Genomic DNA, 13709 nt, shown 5'->3' on the forward strand with positions numbered 1-13709 from the left:
CTTCTTTAATTACTACAGGCATGCCTCAGAGACATTGTGAGTTCAGTTCTAGAATACTGCAATAAGGAAAATACTGCAATAAAGTGAGTTAAATGAATGGTTTCCCAGTGCATATAAAAGTTATGCTCACACTATACTGTAGTCTATTAAGTGCACAAAAGCATTATGTCTAAAAAAAATTAATATGCCTTAATTTAAAAATATGTTATTGCCAAAAAAAATGCTAATCATTATCTGAGAGTTCAGTGAGTCATTATCTTTTTGCCTGGGGAGGGTCTTGCCTTAATGGCTGTTGACTGATCCAGGTGGTGGTTGCCAAAGGCTGGGACCACTGGGGCGATTTCTTAAAATAAGACAGTGAAATTTACTGCACCGAATGACTCTTCCTTTCATGACTGATTTTTCTGTAGCTTGCAATCCTACATGCTACAGCATTTTACCCATGGTAGAACTTCTTTCAAAATTGTAGTCAATCCTCCCAAACTCTGCTACTGCTTTATCAGCCATGTTCACGTAATATTCTAAATCCTTTGTGGTCATTTCAACAGTCTTCACAGCATCTTCACCAGGAATAGAGTCCATCTTAAGAAACCCACCTTTTTTCTTCATCCATAAGAAGCGGCTCCTCATCCACTCAAATTTGATCATGAGATTGCAGTAATTCAGTCCCATCTTCAGGCTCCATTTCTGCAATTCTCTTGCTATTTCTCCTACTATTCCTACCACATCTGCAGTTACTTCCTCTGCTGAAGTCCTGAACCTCTCAAAGTCATTCATGAGGGTTGGAATCAACTTCTTCCAAACTCCTGTTAATGATATTTGAACCTCTTCCCATGAATCACAAATGATCTTAATGGCATCTAGAATAGTGAATTCTTTCCAAAAGGTTTTCAATGTACTCTGCCCAGATTCATCAGAGGAATGACTATCTACGGCACCTCTAGCCTTAAAAAATATATTTCTTAAAATAATAAGACTTGAAAGTTGAAACTGTTCCTTGATCCATGGGCTGCCGAATGGATGTTGTGTTAGCAGGCATGAAAACAACATAAATGTAGCTGTACATCTCCATCAGAGCTCCCAGGTGACCAGGTACATTGTCAATGAGTAGTACTATCTTGAAAGGAATATTTTTTTCTGAGCAGTCGGTCTCAACAATGGGATAAACCATGTTATATACAGATGTGCTGTCATCCAGGCTTTGTTGTTCCATTTATAGAACATAGGTTGAGTAGATTTAGCTTTATTTGTAAGGGCCCTAAGATCTTTGGAATGGTAAATGAGCACTGGCTTCAACTTAAAGTCCCCAGCTGCATTAGCCCCTAGGAAGAGAGCCAGCCTGTCCTTCGAAACTTGGAAGCCAGGCATTGACTTCTCTTCATATGGAAGTCCTAGATGGCATCATCTTCCAGTAGAAGGCCATTTCATCTACACTGAAAATCTGTTGTGCAGTGTAGCCGCCTTCATGAATGATCTTCGCCAGATCTTCTGGAGAACCTGTTGCACCTTCTACAGCAGCCCTTTGATGTTATGAAGACAGTTTTTTTTTTCCTCAAATGTCATGAACCAGCCTCTGAGAGCTTCAGACATTTCTTCTGCAGTTTCCTCACCTCTCTCAGCCTTCAGAGAATTGAAGAGAGGTAGGGCTTTGCTCTGGATTAGGCTTTGGTTTAAGGAAATATTGTTCCCGGTTTGATCTGTCTAGACCTCTAAAATTTTCTCTATATCAGCAGTAAGGCTATTTTGTATTCTTATCATTTGGGTGTTCACTGGCATGGCACTTTTAATTTCCCTCAAGAACTTTCCTTTTGAGGCGCCTGGGTGACTCATTTGGTTAAGCCTCGAACTCTTAATTTTGGCTCAGGTCATGATCTCAGGGTTGTGAGATCAAGCCCCATGCTGGGCACCACACTGGGGGCAGCACCTACTTAAGATTCTCTCTCCCTCTGCCCCTCTCACCTCCCCTTCTCTAAAAACAAACAAACAAACAAACAAACAAACAAACAAAAACCTTTCTTTTTGCCAGAGGAGAAGGGGGGGGATGGGCAAAATGGGTGAAGGGGAGTGGGAGGTACAAGCTTCTAGTTATGGAATGAATAAGGCACAGGGATGAAAGATGCAGCACAGGGAATATAGTCAATGATACTGTAATAGTGTTGCATGGTGACACACGGTAGCTGACTTGTGGTGAGCACAGCATAATGTATAAACTTGTCAAATCACTATGTTGTACATCTGAAACTAGTGTAACATTGTATGTCAACTATACTTCCACTAAAAAAAAAAAAGAACTGGGGCGCCTGGGTGGCTCAGTTGGTTAAGCAACTGCCTTTGGCTCAGGTCATGGTCCTGGAGTCCCTAGATCGAGTCCCTCATCGGGCTCCCTGCTCGGCAGGGAGTCTGCTTCTCCCTCTGACCCTCCCCCCTCTCATGTGCTCTCTCTCATTCTCTCTCAAATAAATAAATAAAATCTTTAAAAAAAAAAAGAACTTTCCCTTTGCATTCACAATTTGGCTGTTTCCTGCAAGAGGCCTAGCTCGTAGCCTGTCTTAGCTTTTGACATGCCTTCCTTACTAAGCTTAATCATTTCTGGTTTTTGATTTAAAGTGAGAGTTGTGTGACTCTTCCTTTCACTTGAACACTTAGAGGCCATTGTAGGGTTATTAATTGGCCTAATTAGAATATTGTTGTGGCTCAGGGACTAGGAAGGTCCAAGGAGAGGGAGAGAGTTGGGGAATGGCTGATTGGTGGAGTGATCAGAACAAGCACATTTATCAGTTAAGTTCATCATCTTTTATGGGTGTGATTTGTGCTGCCCTGAAGCAATTACAATAGTAATATTGAAGATCACTGACTATAGATCACCTTAAGAAATATAATAATAATGAAAAATTTTGAAACATTGTGAGAATTACCAAAATGTGACACAGACACAGTGTGAGCAAAAGCTATTGGAAAATGAGACACATAAACTTGACTGATGCAGGGTTGCCACAAACCTTCAATCTGTAAAAAACGCAGTGTTAAGAATTACAGTCAAACAAAGCACAATAAAATGAAGTATCCCTGTATAGCTTTGTAATATGTTTTGATATCTATTAGACGGCCTCACTCCTTGCTTCTGCTTCAGAATCACTTGGCTTTTCATATGCTTTTATTCCTCCATGTAGATTTTAAATTAGTCTATCAAGTTCTATGAAAAACACTGTGGAAGTTGCATTAACTTTACAGATTAATTATGGAATAAATAACATCTTACAACAGTGAGTAGGAAAAAAACTGTGTCATTATATTATTATTTCCAACTATGAATATTATATCTCTGTAATTTTTAAGTCTTCTCTTATATAACTCAAAAAAATTTAATAATTATCTCCATAAAAGACTAGCATATCTCATTGTAACTAAAAAAATCTCTAGGTACCTGGGATGTTATTAGAATTATAAATTTGATTTTTTAACAATTCTATTACTTTTTCTAGTTGTAAATTTTAGGATTTAGGAGTAATTTTGAGTTTGTGTCCAGCAACTTTGAAGAACTCTATTATGTTCTAAAAAATTATCCTGTAGATTTTCCTGGATTTTCAATGTAGGTGGACATATCATGTGCAAATGATGATAATATGGTTCCTTCTTCTCTTTTCCCTTAATCTTACATCTTTGGATAGTCTTCTCAAATTTGCCATCAGAATAATGAATTATAGATCTAATAGCAGGATTCTGGTATGTTTGTTTTACTGTGACCTATATTATACATGCTCTAAAATTTTGTATTAAGGAGGATGTCTAGTAGGGTTTTTTTTGCTTTTTGGGGGGGTATCATATTCTTTATCAAGTTAAGTTCTCTTCTCTTCCTCCTTTTTTAAGAGCATCTGTGAAATTTACTGGACTTTTCCTTTTTATCTTGATGATTATATAAAATTTCTCCTTGGATCTTTAATGTGGTTAATTGTGATAAAAATCCTAAATTGAACTATCCTTGCACTCCTTGCATAAATCATACATTTTCATGTTGTTGTTTTGTTATCAATAAATAATTAAATATGAAAATATTTTGTTAAATATTTGTTTAATAAATTAAATTGTCCATGATGTTCTATAATTGTATAGTCTGTCACTACTCTTGACATTAAGCCCATCCTAGAGTCTCAAAAATATTGAATTATATTCTTCTTTCTCAATACCTGCAAGTGCTCATATAGCATAAAAATTTCCTGTATATTCAAAGTTTATTAATTATTTAATTATTTAAATTATTTAAATTCTTGGCAAAATATTTCATACTATCTTATTTTTTAAATATGCATTTCTTAAATAATGTCTACTTTTTTTACTAACATTGTATATTCTTGTCTTCAATTTATATTTCTTTATTAATATTTCCAGAGGTTTGTCTGTTATTTTTTCTAAAGAATCATCTTTTGTTTTCCTATGTCTGCTTTTTTAAAACTTCAGAAAATCTGCTTTTATCTTTCTTATTTACTTTAACTTTTATTGGATTTTTTTTCTGCCATTATTTTCCCAGCTCCTGGAGTTGTTACTGTGCCCTGTTATCTTCATTGTTTTCTAATTTAAAAAAATTTAAGGATAATTGCAGCTGCTTTACTTGTTATATAACAATGTTTTGTCAATCAGTTCTAAACAATTTGTAATTTATATTAGAACTATACCTTAATTTCTTCATTCTTTTGAATTTTTGTGCTTTGGATTTCACAGATAAAGGGAGTTTTTCTTTTGTTTCAAAATTTATTTCATTTTGATCAGAAACTTAGTCCTTCAGTACTTTTGTTCAGCCTACCTGGTGCGCTATTATATGGCCGTTCTTGTAAATGTACCATGTGTTTTGTTTGTTTTTTAAAATAATGTGGATTCATTTTATACTGGATACAGCCTTCTATACCATGACTGTCACATAAGTTTGATTATTATAGTATTGAAGCCTTTTACATTCTATTTTTTTTTTTTAGTTTACTTAATATATCAGGTGTTCAAATTTCTTAAAAACTCCTGCTATGTTTATGAATGGGTTGGGGTTTTTTTTGTTTTGTTTTGTTTTTACTGTTCAATGTTTGCTTTATATGTTTTTTGGTTTGTTTAAAAATTCTGGACATCTAACATAATGATAATTTCTTTGTGGATTTTCCTTTTATCATTATATAATGGTTCCCTACCTCTAGTAATGCTTTCATATTTAATTCCTTTGGTTCTAGAATTAGTACTGCTATATCAGCTTTTTCTTAGTACTTCCTTACAAATCTCATTTTATTATTTTTTTTCAGTACCATTGCCATTATGTAAACAGTGTACAGCAGGATTAAAAACACCTCTGAGGAATTACTGAAATATTTACCCTGCTTATAATTTCCTTTCGTGTTTTTTATTTACCATATTTTTAAAACTGTTTTTCACTGCCTTACTTTGGATTTTTGAATTTTAAATTCTTCCTTTATTCTGTACTTTTTTTTTTTGGTTTGGTGAAAAAATTTATATTTAGATTTAGCCAGCTGGACTCAGTTTAGATGATTCCAATTTTGTTGGCAACATCCAAAGCATCATAGTCAGGAGCCAGTTAAACATATGCCTTCTTCTCTCCATCAGACCTGATCAAGGTGTTGACCTTGGCCACATCGATGTCATAGAGCTTCTTCACAGCCTGTTTGATCTGGTGCTTATTGGCCTTGACATCCACAAGGAACACAAGTGTGTTGTTGTCTTCTATTTTCTTCATGGCTGACTCAGTAGTCAGGGAGAACTTGATGATGTCATAGTGATCAAGTTTGTTTTTCCTGGGGGCGCTCTTTCGAGGATATTTGGGCTGCCTTTACAGACGCAGTGTCTTTGGTCGTCGGAATGTAGGTAACCTGCGGATCTTCTTTTTTTTGTGACTGTGGATGCCTTTCAGCACCACTTTCTTGGCCTTCAAAGCCTTTGCTTTGGCTTCAGCTTTGGGAGGGGCAGGGGCTTCCTTCTTAGCCTTCTGTGCCATCTTCGTAAAAGGGCTGTTCTGTACTTCTTAAAAAGTTATATTTTCTATTTTGCTTTTATTAGTGCTTAGCACAACATCTTACCCTGCATCTTTAACAAAGCTGTATATAATCAATGTGGTTAGCATCGTCCTGAATAAGGCACTAAAATGCTCTAAGCTCCCACAAACACCCTAACTTTCTACATCCCATGATTTATTATTGTATGTTTACCTTTATTTTTATAACTCTCCTAATTCACTATATTACTTTTTTTAAAAAGATTTTATTTATTTATTTGACAGAGACATAGCGAGAGAGGGAACACAAGCAGGGGGAGTGGGAGAGGGAGAAGCAGGCTTCCCGCAGAGCAGGGAGCCGGATGTGGGGCTCCATCCCCGGACCCCAGGGCCATGACCCAAGCGGAAGGTACATGCTTAACGACTGAGCCACCCAGGCACCCCCACTATATTACTTTTTATTATTTTTAATTCTTGATGGTTCCCCCCGTGTTTCAAAGGATGCTTCATCTTCTGTTGTTTCTCAGAATATCCTTCCGTAATAAATTTTCTTGTTCTTCTATATCATTTTCTCTCTTTAACAAGCTTCTGTGGGTAAGGAAATGTTCAGTCTTCATATATCAAAACTAATTTATTTTATCCTCACCTCTTAATGATAATTTGTTTGGTGTTGAATTCTCAGCTGAAGCTATTCTTCCCAAACACTTTGAAACTATTCTATTTTCTTCTGGCCTTAGTTGTTCCTAAGGCGAAACTGGCTCTGAGTCTGCTTATCATGAGTTTTAGGTAATGTGTCTATTTCCTTTAGAAGCTTTAAAAATCTTGTCCTCTTCTTTGATATTCTGAAATATCACTGAAGAACATAATTAGATGGGGATTTTACAAAATTATTTCCTGCTTGACACTCTGAGCTTGCCTTTTCATGTTCTTCTTTGATTCAGGAAAATGCTCCACCCTTTTCTTTTCTTTTTTTTTTTTAAAGATTTTATTTACTTCACAGAGAGAGACACAGTGAGAGAGGGAACACAAGCAGGGAGAGTGGGAGAGGGAGAAGCAGGCTTCCCGCCGAGCAGGGAGCCCCATGCGGGGCTCGATTCCAGGACTCTGGGATCATGACCTGAGCCGAAGGCAGACACTTAACGACTGAGCCATCCAGGTGCCCTCCACCCTTTTATTTTCAAATATTGTTTACCTCCTGGAAATTCAATTGTGTGTTGGAGTTTCTTGTTCTTAACTTTTATATTTTTCATTTTTCTTTCCTCCCTGTGATGGGCTTTTTCAACTTTAACAAATTTTATTTTTCATTTTATAATTTCTTTTTAATTCTTTTAAAAATCTGCTCTGTTTCTTAAATATTTTTCTTTTTCTTTTGATTTTTATTATTTTATCTCTTTTTACATTAAGCATATTGATTTTAAAGCGTAATTTATTTGTTCTCATACCTGTAGTCCCTGGACTGGAGATCTTTGTTGTTTGCTATCTATTCTGCAGCTGGGGATTAATTTATACACTTTGTAATTACTTGGTTTTAAGCATCTTTTTATCAGTAGTTGTCTTGAGTAAGGCTCTACCATTGCCCTAAGTTGGGAAGGCAATTTTGCATTTACCAAGCCTAATGTCCTAAAGCCATGCACGTAGTTCCTAGACCCCACTGTCATGCATAGCTTAAGCATAGGGCTTCCATTTTTATGGTGACTGACTCCATCCACCTAAGGTTCGGGATTGCTTCGTTCATGGTCAAAATGCCACTTCCTATCTCCTCTCTCTTTTTGGAAGAAAGCACACTTCATCTACTCATTGTACCTGAGTCTTCTGATCCCAGGTCCTCTAGCATAATAAAAGTCTTCTTCCTGGGGTACATATTTAATCTCTGTGCCTTCAAAGATTACAATTTTAGCTCCATTCATCATCTTGGTTTTAAAATCCCATCTTGTTCATTAGACTTGAAGCTTTCTTTTCTTTCCTTTTAAACTTAGATCTGACTTTCATTTTAATTGTAGTTTAGCTGAGGAAATTCCTATATATGTTCTGTTCACGATATTGACTAGAACCCTCTTGTAAATGAATGAAATTATTTTGGTAGGAAGTGTTCTAAAATATGTCATATAGTTTCATGATTTATTAAGCAGAGAAAAATGGGTATAATACTATATTTTTAAAAGATTGCTTGCAAACCAGATATAGGATAAAGAAATGAAAATTCCATTTTCATAGAATATTAGATCCAACTCTGCACTTGGTTCCTGCCACTTCAGCAAATAACTATACCGTTCACAGTTTCTCCATCTGCAAAATGAACATTATAATATTTACCTTAGAATATTTTCAGATACTATCACAAATATTATTTAAAATATTTTTAAAAGATTATTTTTAAAAATTAAAAGTAACATCTATTAAGCAACTAGCATACTACATAATAGACCTTTGGTAAAGATACCAGTTATTTAATGGAAATATGACAGCACATTCAAGCCCTGTTGAAAATATGTTAGAATGTTTTTGTTAATTACAAAGCTATAGATAGTTAGAAATTTTTGTGTCCTTACATATACTAGCTATATTTTTGTCTGTGTTTGTTTGTTTGTTTGTTTTTACAATGAGTTGGCCATAAGTCACTTTTTGTCATTTGAGTTATGTCTGCCTCTTATTTAACCAAAATTATCTTTTTCCTCTTCTTCTCTTCTATATGTTTCCTATTTTTAGTCTTCTGTGGACAGGAAAACTGAGATTATTATAATTATTTTTAAAATAACAATAATTCATCTTTGGGTTATAGACAGAAGGCCTCCCCCCTGAATAAAATGCATAGGATTGGTGAAATGTTTTAGAAACTTGGGCTGTTTCCAGGGAGACTGGCTAGCTCATTCAGTAGAACATGCAACTCTTGATCATGGGATTGTGAGTTTGAGCCCCATGTTGGGGGTAGAGTTTGCTTTAAAAAAAAAAAAAAGAAGAAGAAGATAGATAGATAGATTTATGTATTTATGTATGTATGTATTTATTTATTTATTTCAGAGAGAGAGAGAGGAAAATGCACAAGCAGGGAGCACGGCGGGGGGCGGTGAGGTGGGTAGAGGGAGAGGGAAAGGGGATGCAGATGCCCCCTGAGCATGGAGCCTTATGTAGGACTCCATCCCACAATCCTGAGATCATGACCTGACCTGAAACCCAAGAATTGGAAGCTTAACCAACTGACCTACCCAAGTACCTGGCATAGAGTTTACTTTTTAAAAAAAAACAATGTAGGGCGCCTGGGTGGCTCAGTCAGTTAAGTGTCTACCTCCAGTTTGGGTCATGATCCCAGGGTGCTGGGATGGAGCACCACATTGGGCTCCCTGCTTCTCTGTCTCCCCCTCCTCCTGCTTGTGCTCTCTCCCTCCCCCCCGTCAAATAAATAAAATCATTTAAAAATAATTTAAAAAATTAAAAAAGCAATGTAAGAGCAAGTGAGGTGTTTCTGTATAGAAAAGAACCCCAATAGTACATATTTCCTTGTTACATATCTATTAAAACCTTCATTTTTCTGGCCTGTCAATTAGTTAGTGGTTGAGACTGAGTCAATCCTATCCTATAGCCCTATATTCTTTCCAAATCCTTGTATTGATTCTAGTATTCACATAGTATTTTGTTAACACCATAAGAAGTATGACGTGGAACTCTATTTACATATGATTTATTTTCAAGGCCAACTATAAAACAGTAGAAATTTGTTTTAACATTCTGTTTCCATTCTTCCTGTTTCCATTCTTCCTATCTCCCATTAAGATATCATCTTGTTTGAGATAGATCACACCCCTTAACTGACTTCCACTTATTTGGAAAAAATGTTATTTAGAAAAAAGAACATCTCTGAATGACATAAATTACATATAGTTAAAATCTTCTAAGCTCATAGAGTAATAGTTTGATGGATCATATTGGTATACTGTTAATCATTTAATTGGTTTTTCAGATAAATGTCCTAATGGCCTTTGACTCATGCCTGCTGTCGGATGATGCTGTTTTCAGAGTGGGTCATGTTGTCATTATTGTTTCATTTGGTTACTTTGCATATGGCTAAAGTCTCTGCATAGTATATATATTCTGTTGCTATAGTTAGAAATGAAGAGTGGAGATTGAGACATATGGGGATAGAGAAAATGAATGCTTGGAAAATCTATAATTGGATATAATTTAGGATCTTTCTGGTTTCCTTTCCATGTGAGAAAAGTTTCTGTGTTTCTTGTAATTCTATCCTTCTAAGCGCCCTCACCAAAAACAGGTGAGAAACCAGAAATAGAATAAAGGCTTGAGAGTTCATTTAAATTCCGACTTGATACCTTGAGCATCAGCGAAGCAGGTAGATTTGCAGGAAAGAGAAACAGTGGAATGGAAGGAGGAGAACAATGACAGAATAAAGGCAGGGGAAATGTCAGAGAAAGGTAGAGGGTTGCTGAGACTGGAAAAGAATGCAATGTGCATACTCTTCAAAGAAGCTAGGATTTATTTCAAATTCCAAAAACATTTATATACAAGTATTATTCCGGATTTTTCTTTTAGGAATAAAAATGATCGGTGACATGCTTAAAAGAAATGGTGAGCAGATTCAGAGGACAGAGTTATCATGAAGTGGCTAATCATTAAATAGCCAGAGAGGTACGATCAGAGAGATATCAAATTCTAATAACTAGTATTTGGTGCAAGAAGGGGAACTTTGTGGTAGTAAGTGAGAAAACTTCAAAAAGCCTATTTGAAAAAGATGCTGACACCATACACTTGAAAGTGGTCACAGTATTAATCCATTTACGATCTATAAAAGGGTCACAGTGTCTGACTAGGGGCAAAAACATTAAAAATCTTTTATTAGCTGGAATTTTAACTTTTAGATTATGTGACACAAAGTTCTTATAGTAGAGGCCGATATCTTTGTAAGAACTCACTACCATAGGACATTATTATGCCAACTCAGTATTGCCTCAAAAATAATTGTGTAAGCAAAATAGTATTTAAAGTCATTTCAGTCCAGAGGGGAAAATACTCCTAATACCTGTGATAAAATAGAAACCAAATTTGCTGAATTGAATAAAAATTTTCCTCTTGATCGACATTTTAAAGACAGTATACATCAATGTTCTTTGATATAAGGATTGATATATTTTAACTTAAAATCATGACCAGTTCTCATCAGAGAACCATAAGCTGGATAAAACTGTGCTTTAAAAAAATTTTTATAAGGTGAAACTGTTGAAACCTTCCCATTTGCCCCACATATGGGAGGCCCTGCTGGAAGGATTACTCTGTTTGACTCAGGTTCTGCAGTTGACACATCAGACTGCATCTACTAAGGAAACGGCTCCCACAGCGCTATCCAGTTAGGAACTTCCGAAGTTGTGGGTGGTGATAAGTTTTGACTGTGCAGCCAGCATATGTCATGATAAATTTTCAACTCTCTAAGTGAAGAGAATACACACTGTTCTCTCATCAAGATTAGGCTTGATTCCCCACCCACTCTCTTCCTCAAACACATCTTGGAACAAACATAAGTAAATACTTGACAGGTGAAATATCAATATCACCTATGCCATTCAGTAAACCAGAATGAACCGTAATAAGTAGAAAGTGTGAATTCACTGCTGCAGTCGCATTCCCTCAGCACCGAAAAGATCCCATCTTCCCATCCCTTATAATGGAGCCCCCAAGAACAGACACTTCCATTTCCTGTGGGCAACAGGGTAAGTCTCGGAACTTCAGTGCAGGCCTCATGGGGACTTTTTGATGAGATTTCCTCACATCTTCTTGTGTTTACCTAAATTATCTCTGTATTCAGCTCTGAATCCCTTTGTCATTCCTGTGCCACCCACATGTCAATACTCCATGCAGAGGAGCTGTGTTTTCCTCCAGAAGAAGGCAGTTTGGTATTGCATTTATTTGCCAAGTAGATTCCCCACGAAAGGTCCAGACGGATAGGAACCCCACACAGAGGATAGGCTGTGAGGGCTGAGCAGCTGCACGCCCCACACTTTAATCGGCCTCGCGGGGGGCGGGGCGGGAGGACCGGGGGGAGGGGTGATGGACCAGCCTGCAAGCGCCAGATTTGATCCCCCTCCTACTTCAGCACATGAAGCGCCAACACCAGGCTCCCTTTAGTCACTCAAGCACATGCACTGGCTTCAAAAGCAAAGACAAAAGGAGCAGCTGTTGTTATTCACAGCAAGTGGGAAAAACAGTCACTATGCAAAGAGACCTGGGACTCGGCAGTAAATGGTGAAGCCCACATGGTTCTGGCTCATCTATGTGGGAATCTGAGAGCACTCTGGAAAGTTGGGGCTCCCTGCAAGTCACTAAAGATCACTGCATTTCTAAAGGAGAATGTGTTCTTTATGGTGACTCCCCATGTAAGAAAGCATTAAGTTTCAAAATGATAAAAACATACAAACCAGCAAATTAGGGGGTGAGCATTTATATCATAAGGCACTTCTCTCTGGATAAAGTCATAAGGATGCAACGTACAGCATAGGGAATATATATAGTCAATGATGTTGTAATAACCTTGTATGGTGACAGATGGTAACAAGACTTACCACAGGGATCATTTCATAATATATAAAAATATTGAATCACTACGATGTATACCTGAAAGTAACAGGCTATTGTATGTCAATTATACGTTAATAAAAAAATAATTTCTCTCTTGAGAATTGAACTAAAGGTTTGTTTCCATAGTGATATAAAATGGAATTCAAATTATGAATAAAATTTCAGGAATAAACAAATTCTATAAAATTGGTTATACCTGCAATCTGATAGCTTCAACAGCTATAAGAAAAAAAAAAACTATATGTCTGCTTGAACTTTTGTGTTTGCATGAATTTGTTGAAATATTTTACATTTTTTAAAAGATGGAACAGCAGTTATCAGCCTGTCAACTTGTAGTGGAGATTGCTTGTGTGATCCTTGGACCAGGAGCATCAGCAGCACCTAGGATCTTGCTAAAAATGCAAATGATCAGATCCCACCCAGACTCCTCAATCAGAAACTGTGCTATGGGACCCTGCACTCTGTCTTAACAACTCCCACAAGTGATTCTGGTGCCACCAAATCTGGCAACCACTACCTTAGCAAAAGCCAAATGTTTATCAACAGTTCCCATTATACATTACTTTGAAAGATTTAGGGAGAAAGTGAATAGAGAGAAATCTCATAGAACCTATAAAGAACCCATTAAAGAAAATCCAGAATGAAAATCTGGCAGATTTAATCATTGCAATGGGTTTCTTCGAGCCGAGAGGATGAAAATATAAATTCTTTAGTCTGACACACAAAGTTCTTCACAATATGTTCCCCATCTGTATCTCCAGCCTCATTCATTAGCCAGTTAGTCACTTAACCAATATTTACTACTTTTGGACACAAGCAAGTAATTGGAGAAAGACAAATAATCATATCCAATGACCACAACCCCGAAGGACATAAGATCCAGCTCCATGTGTCTCACTCCCTACTCTTCAGTGATTCCGAAACTTGAACATACTTTTTCTTGTTCTAAAACTTTATTCCACTCCTCTTCTTCCTGCTTCATCAAGCAGATCTTAACCATTCTGTAAGATCCAGCTCAAATAGGTACAGTCTTTCCAGACTTCCTCAGGTAACGTTAGTTATTTCTTGTTCTGGGCTCTCACAGAAATGTGCTTGCTTGCTCTTTCTTTCTTTCTTTCTTTCTTTCTTTCTTTCTTTCTTTCTTTCT

At 36.6% G+C, this 13709-nt stretch overlaps 1 protein-coding gene and 1 pseudogene across 1 annotated transcript in view; one reads left to right on the forward strand and one right to left on the reverse strand.

Moving 5' to 3' along the window:
* The window catches only part of NKAIN2 (sodium/potassium transporting ATPase interacting 2), a 984828-nt gene that overhangs the window by 842596 nt on the left and 128523 nt on the right, over window positions 1-13709 (forward strand). The window lies entirely within an intron of this gene.
* LOC118000680 lies at window positions 5478-5986 on the reverse strand (annotated as a pseudogene).

This window comes from Mirounga leonina, unplaced genomic scaffold, assembly GCF_011800145.1.
Source record: "Mirounga leonina isolate KUSES-001 unplaced genomic scaffold, KU_Mleo_1.0 Mir_53, whole genome shotgun sequence".
NCBI lineage: Eukaryota > Metazoa > Chordata > Mammalia > Carnivora > Phocidae > Mirounga > Mirounga leonina.